This window comes from Peromyscus leucopus, chromosome 20 (genome assembly GCF_004664715.2).
Source record: "Peromyscus leucopus breed LL Stock chromosome 20, UCI_PerLeu_2.1, whole genome shotgun sequence".
In the NCBI taxonomy this organism is placed as follows: domain Eukaryota; kingdom Metazoa; phylum Chordata; class Mammalia; order Rodentia; family Cricetidae; genus Peromyscus; species Peromyscus leucopus.
Genome location: NC_051080.1, coordinates 21,144,882 through 21,162,459, shown reverse-complemented (window position 1 = coordinate 21,162,459; position 17,578 = coordinate 21,144,882). Strand labels below are relative to the sequence as shown.

General features: G+C 47.5%; 1 long non-coding RNA gene across 1 annotated transcript; it reads right to left on the bottom strand.

The window, feature by feature from the left end:
• LOC114682768 lies at positions 1–16,595 on the bottom strand. Its single transcript, XR_003733088.2, has 3 exons — positions 16,415–16,595; positions 12,973–13,083; positions 1–6,707 (listed from the first exon to the last, which is right to left on the bottom strand). It is a non-coding gene; the product is annotated as an uncharacterized LOC114682768 (long non-coding RNA).
• Between the last annotated feature and the right edge of the window lie 983 nt (positions 16,596–17,578).

The following is a 17,578-nucleotide window of genomic DNA, read 5'->3' as shown; positions in this document are numbered from 1 at the left end:
TTTCTTTGATAAACAAGGGTTTATTTCTAACTCAGTTTGGTACAATGTACACAACATAATATGTAAACATACAGTATACATGTAGATATATAATATATACCTTTACATTCATATAGGCAGAAAAAGATTAGCCATATGTGTTAGTATCTACTGTTGTGCCCAAATACTTGATACAACTGAAGTGAATAGACTTATTTTGGCTCATGGCTTCAGTCCATGGTTCTTTGGCCTCATCACTGTAGGCCTGAAACAATCCTGAACACCATAGAACACTTGGCAAAGTAGACTGCTTACCTCATGACAGAAAGGAGACTGGGTTAGGAAAAAGATACACCACCCCCCCTTGCAGGGCACTCCTCCAGTGTCCCACTTCCTGCAAATAGGCCCCATGGTATAACTGCCCATTCAAATATGAAATAATTAACAGACTAATCCCCTGACGTCACCACTCTTAGGATCCAATCATTCCTCAACAGTATCACTAGCTGAGGAACCTTCCACCTCTCAGAGCTTTTGGGTGACATTTTATAGCCAAACCCTAAGACCACAAGGTATGGGATAACAGTAACAACTGGCCACAAGTGTCACACAGTTTCACTGATAATGCTCCCTTGACCCAGGAACTAAACATGGTTGCTCTTGGGCTGGGGCTGCTGTCTGGCTAGCCCTTTACAAAGCAGTCATTTCCTAGTACCATTCCTTTTGGCCAAATATGCACTGGCTCTCAGTCAGGTGCCTTGGTTCTTGTTAGATCAATTTTGGGGCATATTATTGAATTTTGAGGTTACTTTGAGGTGGTTGCCACAAGGTACTGGCTTTTATCTATCTTTTCTCCCCGCTGCCCAGGGTCTGAGGTCCTCCCTGAAACTTTTGTGTCTTCCCTCAGCTGTCTGGATCACAGGGTCTGTAGGCCTAGGGGCTTAGTTAGGAGTCTCTCAGATGAGGGTCCTGGTATGATTTCATAAAAGTAGATAAAGAAGTCTCTTTTCCTCCCTTCAAGAAAATGCAGACCCACTGTCCAGCCAACTGGCCTTCTAATCTAAGTTATACTGATGTCAGGCATTGCATCAAGTTCTTTTTCTTGAACCTCTTGGGTCTAAATGAACCTCAGCACCCAGACATCCATGGGGTGATTCCCGGGCCTACCCTTTAACCAGGAGACCAAAAAAGTAGTAACTTGTGAACATGAGAAGCAACTAGAACCTCAGGGCTCAGAGCTGCTTTTCATGGCATCCCTGGAAGTGCTAGGATGGGACTGCAGACAGGGTGTGAGAACTGGAATTATAGGTGCTCACAAAACAAAGCCCCACCAAATCAGATATCAGAAGCAAAAACTGAGTGTTAGCGGGGTTTGGACACGGACAAAGCACGGTACAGTATGAGTGGCAGTCCTACCCAAAGTCTCTTCCTTCCCTTTTTCTTCTTTGTATGTCTGGAGACAGGGTATCACTTTGTAGCCCAAGCTGGTCTGGAACTCACTATGTAGCTCAGGTTGGTCTCAACCTGGCAATGCTACTTCCGCCTCCTAAGTGCTAGGATTGCAGGCATGAGCCACCAGAGCAGTTCAAATGAAAATTTCAGAAGCCAGAGTCTGCTGGACTAGAGTACCGAATGAGCACAACAAAAAGACAAAGCGTATAGACTGTTAGTGCTGCAGCCAAGCTGCAGTCCAAAGGGGAGATTAAGCCAGTGACAGCTGGTGAATACTCCAGAATACAGGACAGACAAGCAGAGAGGGTTGCATTCTGGTGAGTAGGGTCAAGGAAGAGCCTACTGGCTGAAATCAAAGCTAAGGTTCAGGCAGCCACAAGGCAAATTGCACCAACTATCACCAGGGCTGGTCCTCCTCTTCTTCAGGCCCTCTAAGAATCCCTTTGTGGTCATCAAAAATGTCAGCAAATGGTTGGGGGGTCTTTTGCTCAATGCAAATAAAATTAAAAAATGTCAAAGTGTAGGTTTGGTCTTGTTAGCAGTTCTGAATTGCTGCCTTGGATGAAGAACAAAGCAGAGAGACAGACTGGATGGCCACCCAGGCAAACAAACAAAAATTGTTGGCTAATACTGTGAAGAACATGGGAGGAAAAAGATGAGAACAGACCCTTTTTCTTTCCTGGGAGACCTTCAGTGTTAATGCCTGTACCCTGGAAAGTCCACAGCTCAAAGGATGAAACACTGAGTATTTTGATTTCCATCCTAAATTAGCCAATGGCATTCTCGTTTTTAAAAATTCCTAACTTAAATGTGGAAAAAGGCAGTCAATACTCAATATACTCTTGACAAAGCAGGTAAGAATCAGGTTTTGCTATCGAGACTGTCCCTACCAGGAACTGTACAAAGAGCTACTTTCAGCTCCAGCACAGCTACTGAGCTGTAGGACTCTGGCAGATGCAGTGACTGACTTCAGCTTCAGTTTCCTCATCTGTGAAATGGGGACAGTTATTCCTACTTGCTAGGGAATAGGCAACATTTAGAGGCTGAAACGTAAGCATGGTGCTCAGAAAGCAAGAACAATTGGGGAGTAATATTCTTTCATGTGATGACATGAAAGCAGCCTTTAGTTCAATGTCACCAACTCTGGGAAGCTGTCCTTGTCCCCTAAGTCAACATGCGATGTCAGGCATGCTTAGCCCTGCATTTTGCTAGCTGGCACCACTCTCTAACCTACCAGCTGCTCTGTCAGTCCCTGGCCTGGAGTTGTGCACAGAGAATCTCAGTCTGCTGATTGGTCTCTGGCGGTAACAAAGGCAGGGAGGCTTGCTGTCTGGCAACCCAGGGTGAGCATGGGAGGCTACACTGGCCTGTACAGCAACAAGGGACAGGCTAGCCACCCCCAGGAGTGTCTGGCAGGTGGACAGTGACTTGGCAAGTACCTGTGGAGTGAGGTCCTTGGCTTTTTAAGTAGCAAGGAAACTATTCAAAAGCAGAATTATAGTATAAATCAGGAAATTAGCCATCAAGAGTGACTAAGTGAGGTTCTTTTCTGATGACTACTTGCAGTGATAGTTTACCTACAGTTTGTACCTGCTTCCTCATCTTGATAGTACACGTGCACGTACACACACACACACACACACACACACGGGAGGTTTTGAGGAAATAAAGTGGTGCCGAGCTTTCAGAAAGCCCAGAGTCCTCAGAAAAGAATCTGAAAATGTGAGTCTTCTGCATGAAGGCCACTTGGAGCAATGTGGCCATTAGCACCCACTCTACTTGCAGGCAGAAGCAGCAGAGTGTACCATATGATGTACAAACAGGAAAGGCTTGCCAGCTCCAGAGGCCAAGGAAGAGTGAGTCATACCTCCACCTGAGGCTACAGATGGAAGTGGCCATGTGCCAATGGACACTCTGAAGGTCAATCACAGGCTGGTGAGGTGTGCTGAACACTGGCTTAGTACCGGCTTTAGGAAGAGTACCATGGACTTGTCACGTGCATCCTTGAACACCCTTCAGTTGTTAGAGACAGTATGGAAAGCTCTGCAATAAAAAGGTATTCCCAGAACCCAGCTGCCCCCCTACTCCCAGGAAGCTCCTGTCAGCAAACCAAACTGTCTGGAATCACAAAAGCAATCGATTAGCATGGTATGGAGGGCAGGGTACACAAGCCTGGGTGAGTGTGGTCTCTGAGCCTGAGCACACCTGTCAAGTGTTCACTTTCACCACATCCTAGGGTCTTAATACATTCTGTCCGGAGACCTGCTTAAGCTGGACCACACTGCTCTTAATCTATCCTTTTACCTAAATGCCCTTCCTCCAGATATCCTTGACAAAGAGGCTGCATGGACAGACGAGGAATGTCTAATCCATGTAGCTTTGTGTGGGTTACTTAAGTCTCAAAATACTATGAAGTAGAAAGTGTCCTCATTTTCTGATAATGAAAATGAGGCTCAGGACCATTTGTCCTTAGGACAATGACTTATCTCTAAGGTACCTCATAGGCCAAGCTGCTAGGGCCAGAGCTAGGCTAGAGTGGTGCACAACACAGCCCTTCCCGCTGACAAAATGAACACAGGCGTGCAGTGAACAAAGAACAAAGGCAGCTATGCTCACAACTATGCCACCGACATAGATGTAGACTTGGGATCCAGGACACTCAGTGCCAGTGTAACCATCTCTCACCTATATCTACCTGTTTGGTCTTGCTCCAGTGAGAGGCAGAGCAGGCATAGAGTGACTTGCCATGGAGAAGCACAGGAACTGGACTGGACTTGGAGAATGCTAGGCTCCAGGACTTCTGCTCCCACATTTGGGCTCGGGGAGGCCTGAGAAGCAGTGGGGCACATGGGTTGTACAGAGGTGGGATGGAGACAAACCTCTGTCTGTGCCGATTTTAACACAGACCAAGGACAAGTATGAGAAGGCCCTGAAGGAACTTGATCAGACCACACCCCAGTACATGGAGAACATGGAGCAGGTGTTCGAGCAGTGCCAGCAGTTTGAAGAGAAGCGCCTGCGCTTCTTCCGGGAGGTTCTGCTGGAGGTTCAGAAGCACTTGGACCTGTCCAATGTGGCTAGGTAAGTTTCCCTGAGGCAAAAACCCCATCAGTGTGAGTCACAGGGAGGCCGGGATTGAACAGACTCGGGTGTTGCATGCAGCCTTGGATTCCCATGAGCTCCTGTTCCCAGAGCCAGCATCCAGCACAGCCATGGAAGGCTCGAAGCTGCCAGCTCCAAATGGGTCTGGACAGGAAGGGAAGGTGTCTGTTCTGGTGCCACAGCGAGGACCAGCCAGACCTGGCCTTCTGGAAATCCACCTGCACCAGTGCAGCACTGGCCAGGCCTCATGTCTTCTGCCCCAAGGACAGTCCCTTGTAGAGGTCATCTCATCCCTGCTGCCAGCTTGACCATTGATATCTTAGTGACTGTAGTCCCGGGGAGGCCAGACAGCAAGACACACTCCAGTTTGACTTGTGACACAGTGTGCCTGCATCAGGAGAGAGCCAGATAACAGGACAGAGATAGAAATCCACTTCCTTCATCCATCCGGCAGAAGCCTTGAGAAATGAATGTCAGGTCAAAGCTTGTTGTCAGTAGAAAGCGACATCCCTTCTGTCTCCTCTAAAAAGATGGAAAGCAGCCACTGCACAGGGGCTCTGCTGTCATTTCATCTCTGAGACAGCCTGGAAAGTAGGCAGAACTGTCCCCATCTTGCTGATGAGGAAACTGAGCTGCTACACAGCTTTTAGGGGACAGGAAAGGGACGGGGCTGGGACTGTGTCCTGCTCTTCTGTGTATGAGGCACCTTCCACGGTTTGTACTTGGCTCTGGCAAAGGCCTGAATCAGCACAGCCCGTCTCTGTGTCCCAAGTCACCTCTGGGGTACATGGTGCAGTCGCTCCTAGGGCTGCTGTGACAGAATCTGGGTGGCATGGCAGGCAACAAGGGAAGCTCATTACTCAGTTCTAGAAGACAGAAGTCAAAAACCGAGGTGTGGCCACACTCCCCACCGAAGGCTCCAGGTCCTTCTACCTCTCCTGGCTTGTGGGTCTGCCACAGTCCTCAGCTCTCTGGACATCTGACCCTTCTCTCCAGTCCTCTGGCCATCTTTCCCTGAGTATCTAGGGTAGATTTCTTCTTCTTTCTAAGGACAGCAGCCCTGCTGCACCGGGGCCATTTTACTGAACCTGTTTTAAGTTGTCCACCTCCAAAAGACCCTGTTTTCAGAAAAGGTCACATCCTGAGGTTAGGACTTCAGCTCTTGTATTTGGAGAACACAAGTCAGTCCTTAGATAGAATAGGTATTATGGCCACTCAGCAGAGAAGGAAACTGAGGCTCAGAAAGAGAGAACTGCCTATGTGGATGATAACTGATCTATCAGGTCCAGCCTAGACCCGTGTCCTTGGTCGTAGGAGGCAGGACTGGGTCTCGTGGTTCTGTCTTCCTCCCATACTACCTTTCCCGTGGGGAGGGAAACCTCCAGCTCTCCTGAGAGAAGCGGACTCGGAGGCGCGGCTGCGGTGGCACTCTGACACCCTCAACGTGACCTGACGGTGTGTGTGTGTGTGTGTGTGTGTGTGTGTGTGTGTCAGGGGGCGCGGAGGTGTGTGTGTGTGCACATCTGCACCCAGAGCACCCAGGATTTGATGCAGCAGGGCAAATCTCGGTGTGCCACCTGGTTTGATACGAAGCTTATCTGGGTGGGTCCCGGGTTCTAGAGGATGTTGTCTGCATCTGTACCTGTGACACCAGGGAATGGCGTCCCTGACCTGTGTCTGGGAAACTGCAGGCTGCAGAGACTCTCATGCAGGTGACAGGGCCTGCTATGGCTGTGAGGAATGGTGGCTGGGCCCTGCCTTTTACAGAGTTGTCTTTCTATCTGTGATTTAGCTACAAAACCATTTACCGAGAGCTGGAACAGAATATCAAAGCAGCTGATGGCTTCCGCGAGGCCCTGCCTGACTGTAGCCCAGATAGCAACAGACCTGCAAGGCTGGCCCAATTATGTCCTGGCTCCACCTGCCTTCTACACATTGATGACCACCTGTCAGCCACTCTGGGTGTGAAGTGAGTGCTGGAAAAGAGGGTACAGAAGGCACTCCAGCCTGTAGTTCTGGCTTTCTGGTTCTGCAGCTCACAGATGTCTGAAGAGCCTGTGCTTTTAACCGTGGTCTAGGTGTCTCGACTGCTTTCCTTATTCCAGTAGGAACCAGCACTGTCATCCCTGCTACCAAAGGAACTGTCTCTCATCTCCATGTGGCCATCAACACACCTGTAGGAATAAGAAGGAAGAGTGATGGTGGGTGTTTACTTTTGTTCCTAATCAGCGTCTCTTGTTTCTGGGTATGGGGCACATGTCTCCCCTACCCAGGCATGTGCTGAGATAAATAACAGTCACATGATGTGACCAATAAACAGGAACAGATCTGAGGTGTCACTTCCAAGGTCTTTAAAGTGACTGTTCAGCCCAACCTATCTTCTCTTTGGGGGCTGTAGGGAAGAGGGAGTGCAATATCATAAGGCGAATAAGACCCTTACTGGTCTGGAGTTGGAGTGCTACACAGGACCTCCAGACCAATGGTTCTCAACCTTCCTAATGCTGCAACCCTTTAATACAGTTCATGTTGTGGTGAATCAATCACAAAATTATTTCATTGCTGCTTCATAACTGTAATTTTGCTATTGTTATGAATCATAATATAAATATCTAATATGCAAGACAGCTGACATATGAACCCTGTGGGGGTTGCGACCCATAGGTTAAGAACCAATGCTATAGTCACATGCACCCAAAGCTGACTTGCTAGACACAGGGATAAGCTGCTGTGTGCTGAGCCCGAGACTTGAGAATGCTTATCATAACATGACCTGGCCTATTTGCACAACACAGATCTCCCTCAAGTCATAGACTTCATTTTCTTCTAGTAATGTTACAGATTCTCCTCGAAGCTTCTGGCTGCCAATCTCTTCCCTGGTCAGCATGTTCAATGAATGATGTAAATGTCCCTCACTGACTTCCTGGAAGTGGATACAGAGCCACAGACCACTGATCACTGGCCCTTCTCTAGTGCTCTTGCAGTGTGGTCTAAAAGTATCTTTGAAGAGATGCTGGACCTCTGGGTTGGTTTTCTCCTTGTCAGCTGAACATCCTTAAACAAGGTATCACTCAATGCCAGCATTCCATCCTGCAGACAAGGGAAAAAGATTCCCCAAGAATTTGAAGCACTGTTAGCCAGGTGGGACGGAGGCAAGATAGATGTCCATGAACTGTGATGATGATGCCAGGACCGTCTGCGATGGAAACAGAGCCCAGAGAGATGTGGATTTCAAGGGGATCTGAGGAGAGAGAGCCCACAGCTGAGGGGTTAAGTAAGGCAAGGGAGGGTGATGGGAGGGAATGCAGAGTCTTAAATAATTTTTGTCCTGAGTAAAAACTGGAAGCAAGGCAAGCACCAGGCTCCATGTTACAAAGGGTCACAAGAAGATGGACATGCCAGATCAGAAGAGCAGAGAGCCGAAGGCAGACAAGAGACGACACCAAACCTGGAAGAAGTAGGTCAGGAACCAGATGAGCCAGGAGCGTGGTGTGTGTGTGTGTGTGTGTGTGTGTGTGTGTGTGTGTGTGTGTGCGCGCGCGCGCGCTAAGAACAAACACATTCTTTCCTGGTCAAAAAAGCAACAGAGGGAGACAAGCTCAATGTCTGTAGCAAATAGGGAATTTCACAAGAAGCATGGAGAGAAAACAGAACTAAACGTGGCTCTGTCTTTTCTGGCAAGAAGGACATTAAGAACATGTCTGTCTGTTATACTATTGTCATCCACCCAAGTGAAGATGTGGTGGTATTCAAAGCATCTCTGGCTTTTAGCTAGAAACTCACTAAATGCTCCTTTGCAGCTGAATGGATCAGCACCTAGGCCCTGGCTCTAACTGAAGAACAGAGACTAGAAATCTTGTTCAAAGAATAGAAACCAGGACAACCAAGGCAATGGAAGTAAAATCAGAGAAGGGTTCCAAAGGAGTGAGTGGTTGCTGACCTTCACATGCTTCAGGGCTTATCTTGAAGGGTCCAGGAAAAGAACTAAGACCAATTCAGTGACAAATTTACAAGCTCCTCAGTAAGTACTTTCTAGGGGTCAGAACAATGGTAGGGGAAACAGGGCAGGAGATAGGTCCTGTCCCTGTTCATGAGGCTTGCAAACTAGTTCACAGGAGAAGCTGCTTTGGGTTCAAGACCCCATAGATCTGCTCTGAGGGAGGCAAAAGTCTTAAGAGAGGCTGGTAGGCCCTTGAAGGGCCCAGAGGAGGTACCAACCCTATGGGGGGGGGAGGTGGCGGCTAGAACCTCCAGGCTCTTTAAGACTATATTCTGGCATGGAAGTGTGCATCACTCTAAGGAACAAACATTCTTCATTTATATGAGTTAAGAGCTTATTCTGGAATGTAGGGGGCATCAGGTACCTTTCAACTACCCTAGAGAATACCACCTTGCATAGGCGCCCTGAGCAGTCCACACGTGGAATCTTCCCAATTCTTTACTCACTCACAAGAGTCTCTCTGTGCTCTGGCACCCTGTAGGGATACCTAGTCACTCACAGGCAATACTATGGCAGCCAGCCTGCAGAGCCTCAGTTCCATGCCAGGCCTCAGCAGCTCTCCCCATCCCTGACCTTCACCCAGCGTGGGCTTTCATTTCTGGGTCCCATTTCTCCATGAGCTTTCCTTCATGTAGCCCTCACACTGCACCTTCCTCACCTCTGAACACATCCCTGCAGGCCCCTGGGGAAAGCCTTTAATAGCACACTGTCCTGTCGTCAGTCACATCCCCCACCAAAGGCCATCGGGCTCCATGGGGCTCAGCAAACAGTCCAGTTTCATTATTCTGAATGCACTATTGTAATAATGCATCATTTATAATTTGGAAATAATGGAATTCACTATAAAAAAAACCATGCAAGGATATGTCCCCCTTGCTTTATAGAAACAGCACTCTTCCATAATTCATAACATGCAAGTCCTAATGGCTGATGAATAATTTGGAAGCAGTAAAAGCACTCTGTGGCACTGACCTGCTGGCTTCCAGAGTGTTCACCTCACCTCTGGGGCCAAAGCACCTACCCCAACCCTGCTCTGTCACTGTGGTCATCAAGTGAACTCGAGGGATGTTTCTGTCCCCAGATAACCTGAGGGTCACCATCTACATGGCACCCAAATCTCACTGCTCTACAACTAAACACCACTTACCCCCAGGTTTCAAACTGAAATTGGTCCCTGGCACATCGGCCTTTGGGGATGACCCTTCTGTTTGAGCCAAGAAGAAAGAAGTTCCTGAAAGCTCCAAAGCACATATAAAGGTTGACCCTGACTGCAGACAGTACCATGTTATGGGGCCCTGCACAGAAAGTTAGCCCAGTGCCCATTTCCTTTATGTCCCCTCTGTCAAGAAGGATTAAAAGGCTTCTATTACACTCTCCTTGCCACTATGATAGTGTGCCCTAGCATATAGATCAAGTGACTATTGATCAAACACACTGAAACTGTGAGCCAAAATAAATGCTCTCCTTATATTGTCTTTGTTAGCTATCTGGTCCACAGCAATGGCAAAAAAGAACACACCCTTTTATCTAGCAACTCCACTCTTGCATATCTACTCCAATCAGATTATTTGTACAACTATTTTCAAAGCAGTATTACTAAATTATGGCAACAACCAAACTGCCAATTTCTGGATGAAAGGGGGGGAGAGGAGATGGTATGTGTAGTGGGATTTTACTCAGCCTTAAGATGGAAGGAAAATTTGACCTGTTCCACACAAGCATGTGGTGTGACAACAAATACTTGAAAGAGAATTAAGATGTTAAACCACATGTTATGAACATTTATCCAAGAAGAAAAAACTGGAACAAATAAACTTGCCTCAGCAACTAAATCTGTCAAAATTTTAAAAAGAGACAAGGGCACTGGCTGCACATTCCAAAATTTTCCACATTTTGGGACCACAGTCTCAGACAAAATAGGATAGCCAAAAATCTTAAACAATATACAAATATACAAAATCACTCCCCTTTCTTAGTAATTACCTTTTGAGTTATATGGCTAGTTAGCCTGCCATATCTTTACAGACCTTAAAAAAAAAAAAAAAAAAAAAAACAAAATCCAAGTGTGGTGGCATGACCCTTTAATCCCAGCACCTGGTAGGTAGAGGGAGGTGGACCTCTGTAAGTTGGAAGCCAGCCTGGTCTACATCGGGAGTTCTAGGACAGGCAGCACTATGTAGAGAGAACCTGTCTCAAAACAAAACAAAACTCCCAAAACAGCGTGACAGAAGTTTAAGTTATAAAACAAGAAAATTATGTTCTAACTATTGCTACTTTTCATGCTGTCATGTAAAAGGTCTCATTATCAGTTTTTATCCTAAGGGGATAAATGTTCCTTTATAATAATCACATTGTGTCAATATTCCTTAAGCTATAACAACAACAAAGAAATTGCTTCAAGGACGGCCAGGACTGTTATACAGAGAAACCATCTCGAAAAACCAAAAAAAGAAAAAGAAATCGCTCCCACAGTTCTAAACAGCCTGTCTACCAGGTCTGTTCCCAAAAAAGAAATAGGGAAACAGGCCAGCTGCTGGAGGAAGTGGCATCAACAGAGGCCTGAGCCCATGTGATGACCTGCAGAAAGTGTCCTAACAAGGGCCTAGGCAGCTGATGCAGACCTTGCTGGGCCTCAAGCCTGGCTAGGGTCCTTTTACCATTATTTCACTTCATTTCAGGGGCCCTTCTCCTCCCACCATGGGGCTGTCTGCCCAGAGGGCAGTACCTTTATCTGATATTCAGTGTGGTGGTTTGAATGAGAACGGTCCCCACGGGTTCTTATGTTTGAATGTTTGGATTCCAGTTAGTGGAACTCTTTGGGAAGGATGAGGTGTGACTTTGAATGGGTGTGACCTTGTTGGAGGAGGTATCGCTGGGGAAGGGCTCTAAGACTTAAAAAGACCACACCAGGCCCTCAATATCTATCTCTATCTCTATCCCCCCGCCTGCTGTGGATTAGGATGTAAAGCTCTTAGTTTCTGCTCCAGTACCATGTCTGTCTGCTTCTTGCCATGATCATGGACTAACTTTCTAAAATTGTAAGCAAGCACCCAATTAAACACTTTCTTTTATAAGAATTGCTGTCTTAGCTGGGTGTGTGGCACACGCCTTTAATCCCAGCACTCGGGAGGCAGAGGTAGGCGGATATCTGTGAGTTCTAAGTCAGCCTGGTCTATAGAGCAGAAGAGGCTCTAAAGCTACACAGGGAAACCCTGTCTCAAAAAACCAAAAAAAAAAAAAAAAAAAAAAAAAAAAATTGCTGTCTTAGTTAGGGTTTCTAATGCTGTAGAGACACCATCACCATGGCAACTCTTATAAAAGAAAACATTTAAGTGGGGCTGGCTTACAGGTTCAGAGGTTTACTCCATTATTATCATGGCAGGAAACATGGCAGCATGTACTACACAGACATGGTCATGGTGCTGGAAAAGGAACTCAGAATTCTACATCTGGACTGGCAGGCAGCAGGAAGAGAGAGAGGCACTAGGCCTGGCTTGGGCATTTGAAACCTCAAAGCCCCATCCCCAGTGACACACTTCCTCGAACAAAGTCACACCTCCTAATAGGGCTACTTTCTGGTGACCAAGCGTCCAAATCTATGAGCCTATGGGGGCCATTCCTACTCAAAGCGCCACAGTTGTCTTGTTCACGGTGTCTGTTCACAGCAAGAGAACAGTAACTAAGACACCCGCAAAGGTCCACAGTGTCAGAGTGGACTCATTAGAGTGGCCAGTGTAGCCCAAGCCCTTGATAAAGAGGGACGAAAGACCTTCATATTATAAACATGTGAAGTCACCAGCTAAAAGTCAAACAAATCCATCCACTCAGGCTTTGTCCTGCTGGTGTCAGAGGGGATCTGGAGGATTATGCTGGTGCCACACCTGATATGAGGACCCCACCTTCATGTGAACTCTCACAATCTTGTATGGTGTGTACAGGGAACCCCCGTCTCTCTTGAGTGTGTACTCTGGACTCTTAATTTCTTAGAAGGCGCTGGAGGGAGAGGAACTGTTGCTCAGAGACCCTTCATCAGACTGTCTTCAACATTAGAGCTTTATTTCTCCCTAATGATCTCCACAAAGGCCTCAGTAGAAAATGGCTCATTTCCCCAGGTTATTAGTTGATGAAAGAACCCTTCTTAAGATTTATTTTTTATAACTATACATATATGTGTATGCATGTAAGTATGTACACATGAGTTCAGGTGCCCATGGAGACCAAAAAACCGAGGCACCGGATGCCCCTGGAGATGGTGATACATACAGGTAGGTTGTGAGCTGCCTGATATATGGGAACTTATCTTGGGTCTTCATTAAGAGCAGCATGTGCTTGTTGTTAATCAGCCCCAATGATGCAAGTTTAAACCCTCCTTAACTGGCAATTAATCTGTCATTTTACTTGATATCAAGTCAACATAATACAAAAAGCAAGGGAAGACTTACCAGATAAAACTCCAGTGAACACAAAGTGACCCTGAGCAATTGATGAAAAGAAACATCCCGTAGGTTTATGCTTGCCCAGTTGTGATTTTTGGCCCTGCAGTCAAAACATACCTGAAAGAAAACCGTTATATATTGCTAAGAATTAATTTATATTAGCAGGTTGAGTCTGTCTTATACAACACAGTACACAACTAGCTTATCAGCTGTCTAACATTCACACTTTAAATTCTGATCATTTAGGAACCATGTGACCTGTTCGTCTGGTACTGTGGCAGCAGGGCTAATCGGTGCAGCCTTCCTCTCATCCTCTGCCTGCTGTTTCCCCTGGGCCACCTAGCTGGAACAGGCTGTTCATTTCACCAATAACTTCCTCACTCCAGCATCACTGTTGCCATCTCCAAGATGGCTGTGTCTCTAATCAGGCAAGTCAAGCTGCTGCTGAAGGTATGATGTGATAACAAGCAGGCCGTGGCTGATAAACAGTACAAAGGCATCATGGGCTACATTATCTGCATTTCTAAAGAGCAGGATGTACTGTTTTCCTGGCCTGGCAACCTGGAGAATATTGTCCGCTGCTTCCTAATACAAGCCCTCAACTTCACGGTCTAGGGTACATACAGGTCTTCCTAGGGGTATGGACATGTGAACCCACATCTGGAGCTAGTCTGACAGCAACTGGCCTCTGAAGGAGCTCCCTATTTCATCTCCTGGCTAGATACTGAGAGAACCTCCTAGGTAGCTGACACAGAGAAATTAGGCACGGACCCTGCCAGTTGAAAGGTCTGGGGGACTTTGGTGAAGATCACTAAATGGGATGGAATCTGTTGTCTTTTACAAAGCTTTGACATCTCTGTTAGGGCACCACGATACACTGCATGGTGTCATTCAGTATATACAACTCAGCTCAAGGCATGCTGCCTGACCCCAAAGACACAGACACCCCACAATCAGATGATCACACAGATGGTCATGGCCAGTGCCACCTCCCCTCTTCCTCACAATGGGGTGGGTCCTGATGAGTCTAAGAAACTCAGGTCTTGTATGGCAGTGTCTGAGGTCTTTTACACAGGTCTTGCCACCTGTTAGAGGAAGTTTTTTGATTGAAATAATGTCTCACTCTGTAACTTAGGCCAACCTGAAACTTATGTAGCCCAATCTAGCCTTGAACTTGTTACAGTCCTCCTGCCTCAGCCTCCCCAGTGCTGAGATGCTCGGCATGACTCACCATGGCATGCCGAGAAAAAACTTTCAAAGATAAGGTCTGCAAAGCCTTCTTCAGTGTGGTCCAACTTCTCTGACATGGGAGGGCTTTTGTTCTGTTGCTTTCGATGAGCTGAAGAAAGTCACTTAAGTAGGTCCTCTCACCAGAACCAGGAGTATGGGAGAATGCTCCACTGTTAAGTACCACAAATGAGAAATTCCAGTCTTGGTCCTGGTCAGATGTCTGGGAAGGAGTCTTGTAAGGAGCTAACTGTGACCATGCTTCATCAATGGCACCTCATTTAATTACTGGGAAAGTAATGGTATCATGATGGGTCTTCCATCAGGAAGACCTAAGGGTCCAGACATTGTAGGATGCATTATGTAGTATTTTCTTACAACTAATAAATCGCCGGGCAGTGGTGGTGCACACCTTTAATTCCAGCACTTGGGAGGCAAAGACAGGCGGATCTCTGTGAGTTCGGAGGTCAGCCTGGTCTACAGAGTGAGATCCAGGACAGGTTCCGAAGCTACAGAGAAACCCTGTCTCGAAAACAAACAAACAAAAAACCCAACAAAACCAAAAAACGAATAAATCACGTCATTCTTTTGTATGTATTTTGTTTGTAAGTGCCATTTCTTCTTGTACAGCTAAATAATATTTTCAGTCATATCCCATGCCAGGCATTCTGCTACAAAACAAATAACATGAAAAGTGTCATCTAGGATTTTAGAAATTTAAATTTTTATTTATATTTTCTGTGTATGAGTGTTTTGCATGCATGTATATCTGGGCACCCCATGTGTGCCTGGTGCCCATAGAGGCCAGAAGAGGGTTTTGGGTCCCCTATAATTGGAATTACAGAAGATTGTGAGCTGCCATGTTGGTGCTGGGAATTGGTGCAGCTAGTACTCTTAACCACTGAGGCATCTCTCCAGCCCATTTTTTTTTTTTAGAACTTTAAACATTTCTAATATTATTGGGGCTGGAGAGATGGCTGTTGGTGACACTGGCAGCTATCAGAAGACCTAGGTTTGGTCCTCAGTAGCCACATGCTGGTTCACAATCACCAAACTCCAATTCCAGGGAATATGATGCCCTCTTCTGGCTTCCACGGGCACCAGACACACAGACATACATGCAGGCAAAACACCCATGCATATTATATCTATAAATTATAAAGTCTCAGTCGTCAGGTACTTGCTTAGCATGTTTGAGGCTTTGGCTTTGCACTGGTGGGGGGTTGGTTACTCATGGGTCCAGAAAGAGTTATCAATACAATACTGTATTGTATCAGCAACACACTATTGTGTATGTAGTATGCACAGTGAAGAGAACTTAGGTCTGTAAGCCATATCCTACACTACTAAACATCCAGTTAGGAACCTAGCCCATAAAGGAATGCTGACCAGGAACATACCCACCCCCCCACCTCACCCCCCCACCCCCCCCCCCCCCCCCCCCCCCGCCCAGGACACTGTCCCTTACCATCCATTGGGCAGTGGTTGTATCTCACACGACAGGCCTTCGGGCGTGATTCTTCTCTCCTCTGCACTAACCACTTGGCCCATCTTCCTCCCCTTAGCTCCTGTGCAGTTTCTGCCTCACTTTTACCGCGGTGGTCTGGGTGACCAGTAAAATGTGGCAAAAGCGACAGCATACCACTTTCAAGAGTAGGTTATTCAAAGGCACGGAGGTAAACAGCACGGTGGCACACACCAAAAGTCCCAGCACTCAGGAGGCAGAGGCACGAAGATTGCTAGTTCAAGGCCAAGTTGGTCTACATGGTGAGACACTACCTCAAATAAATAAGTCAATAAATAAATAAATAAATAATAAATAAGACACCGACTTCTCTCTTCAGCGAGTCACTACTAAATAACCATGTGTTAAGGACACTCGGACAGCCCTGTGGGGAAGCTCGGGTGACAAGGTGAGGCGCTAGCTCAACAGCGACCAGCTCGCGCCAGGAAAGAGAGGTGCTGTTAGCTTTTCCCGGGGAGACGCCACCAAACACCGCCGAATCACCCCGCGGCGGCGGACGCCAAGCGCAGCTCACACGGCTCGAGTTCACCCAACTCGGCGAGAGCAGCGAGCGTCCGGGCCGGCCGTCTAACGGAGCACGGGCGCGGGCGAGCGCAGTCGCTCAGATCCCGCGTGGGCGAACTCGGCCGTTGGCCACCGGGCGGCCCCGCCGCCCACGCCCGCCGCGGGGTCCCGAGCCCCCCAGGCGGCCGCTACCTGGTTGCTAAGCGCCAAACGCAGGCGGTCGAAGATGGCCAAGGGGTCCTGATGGCCAAGGTTCCCCCATGGCCACCCGAGGGTCGAGAGGCATCACGCCCCGGCCAGGCAGGACGTCCTGAGAAAAACTGAAACTGGGGCCGCCTCGGAGGGACCAACCGCCAACCTGCAGCGCGCGGCGCGAAGCCCCGCCCACGCCCCGCCCACGCCCAGAGCGCCAGCCACTCTCTTTCCGCCCCTCACACAGGCCGCGCCTCTGGCCCCGCCCCTCAAGCCCCGCCCCCCGGCATGGCCCACGCGCTCCTGGTTCTGACGTTCACCTTTACCGTTGCCAGCTTGGCACGCACACGCTGCTCTGGTGCGCCTGCGCCAGGCGCCTGGGCTTCCCCCTGGGCTGGCGTCCCGGAAAGCTGTGGGGCGGCTGACGAAGGACTCTCCCCTCACACTGGATTGTCACTGACTCTTTTTTATCCTCAGCTGAAGCCAAAGCCTGAATCTGTGGTAGAAAACTGTTTGGTGTTTTTTGTAGAGAGAATTTTTTTTCGGCGACTGGAGAGAAAGAAGGCTCAGCACTTAGGAGCGCTGAGTGCTTTTTCCAGAGAAACTGGGGTTCGATTCCCAGCCACCACATACCAAAGGACCTCACACCCTCTTCTGGCCTCCACAGGCACTGTATGCTCAGGGGTGCACAGTATATATGTATATGTGTATGTGTGTGTGTGTGTGTGTATGGTTTTTCTTTTCTGCCAGAGTGTGCTTTGCCTGTATCTGTATAGATGATAGATGATAGATAGATAGGTAGGTAGATAGATAGATGATAGGTAGATGATAGGTAGATAGATAGGCAGGTTTTTAGGTAATCCAGGTTAGCATTATGTAATCCATGAACTCATTATGTAGCTGAGGATGAACTTGACTTTCTGATCCTCCTGCCTCCACAACCTAAGTGTTGGGATGACAGACATGGTGACCCCTGATTATTTTAATTAAAAATTCTTTCATACAATATATTTTGATCATGCCCCTCCACCCCAACTTCTCCCAGATCCTCCTCAGTTCTTCCCACCAAACTTTATGTTCCATCTTGGGGGGGAAAAAAAAACCCATGATCCCCAAAACAAAATGAAACAAAAAATCTGCAAAAATACCATTGAGTTTGTTTTC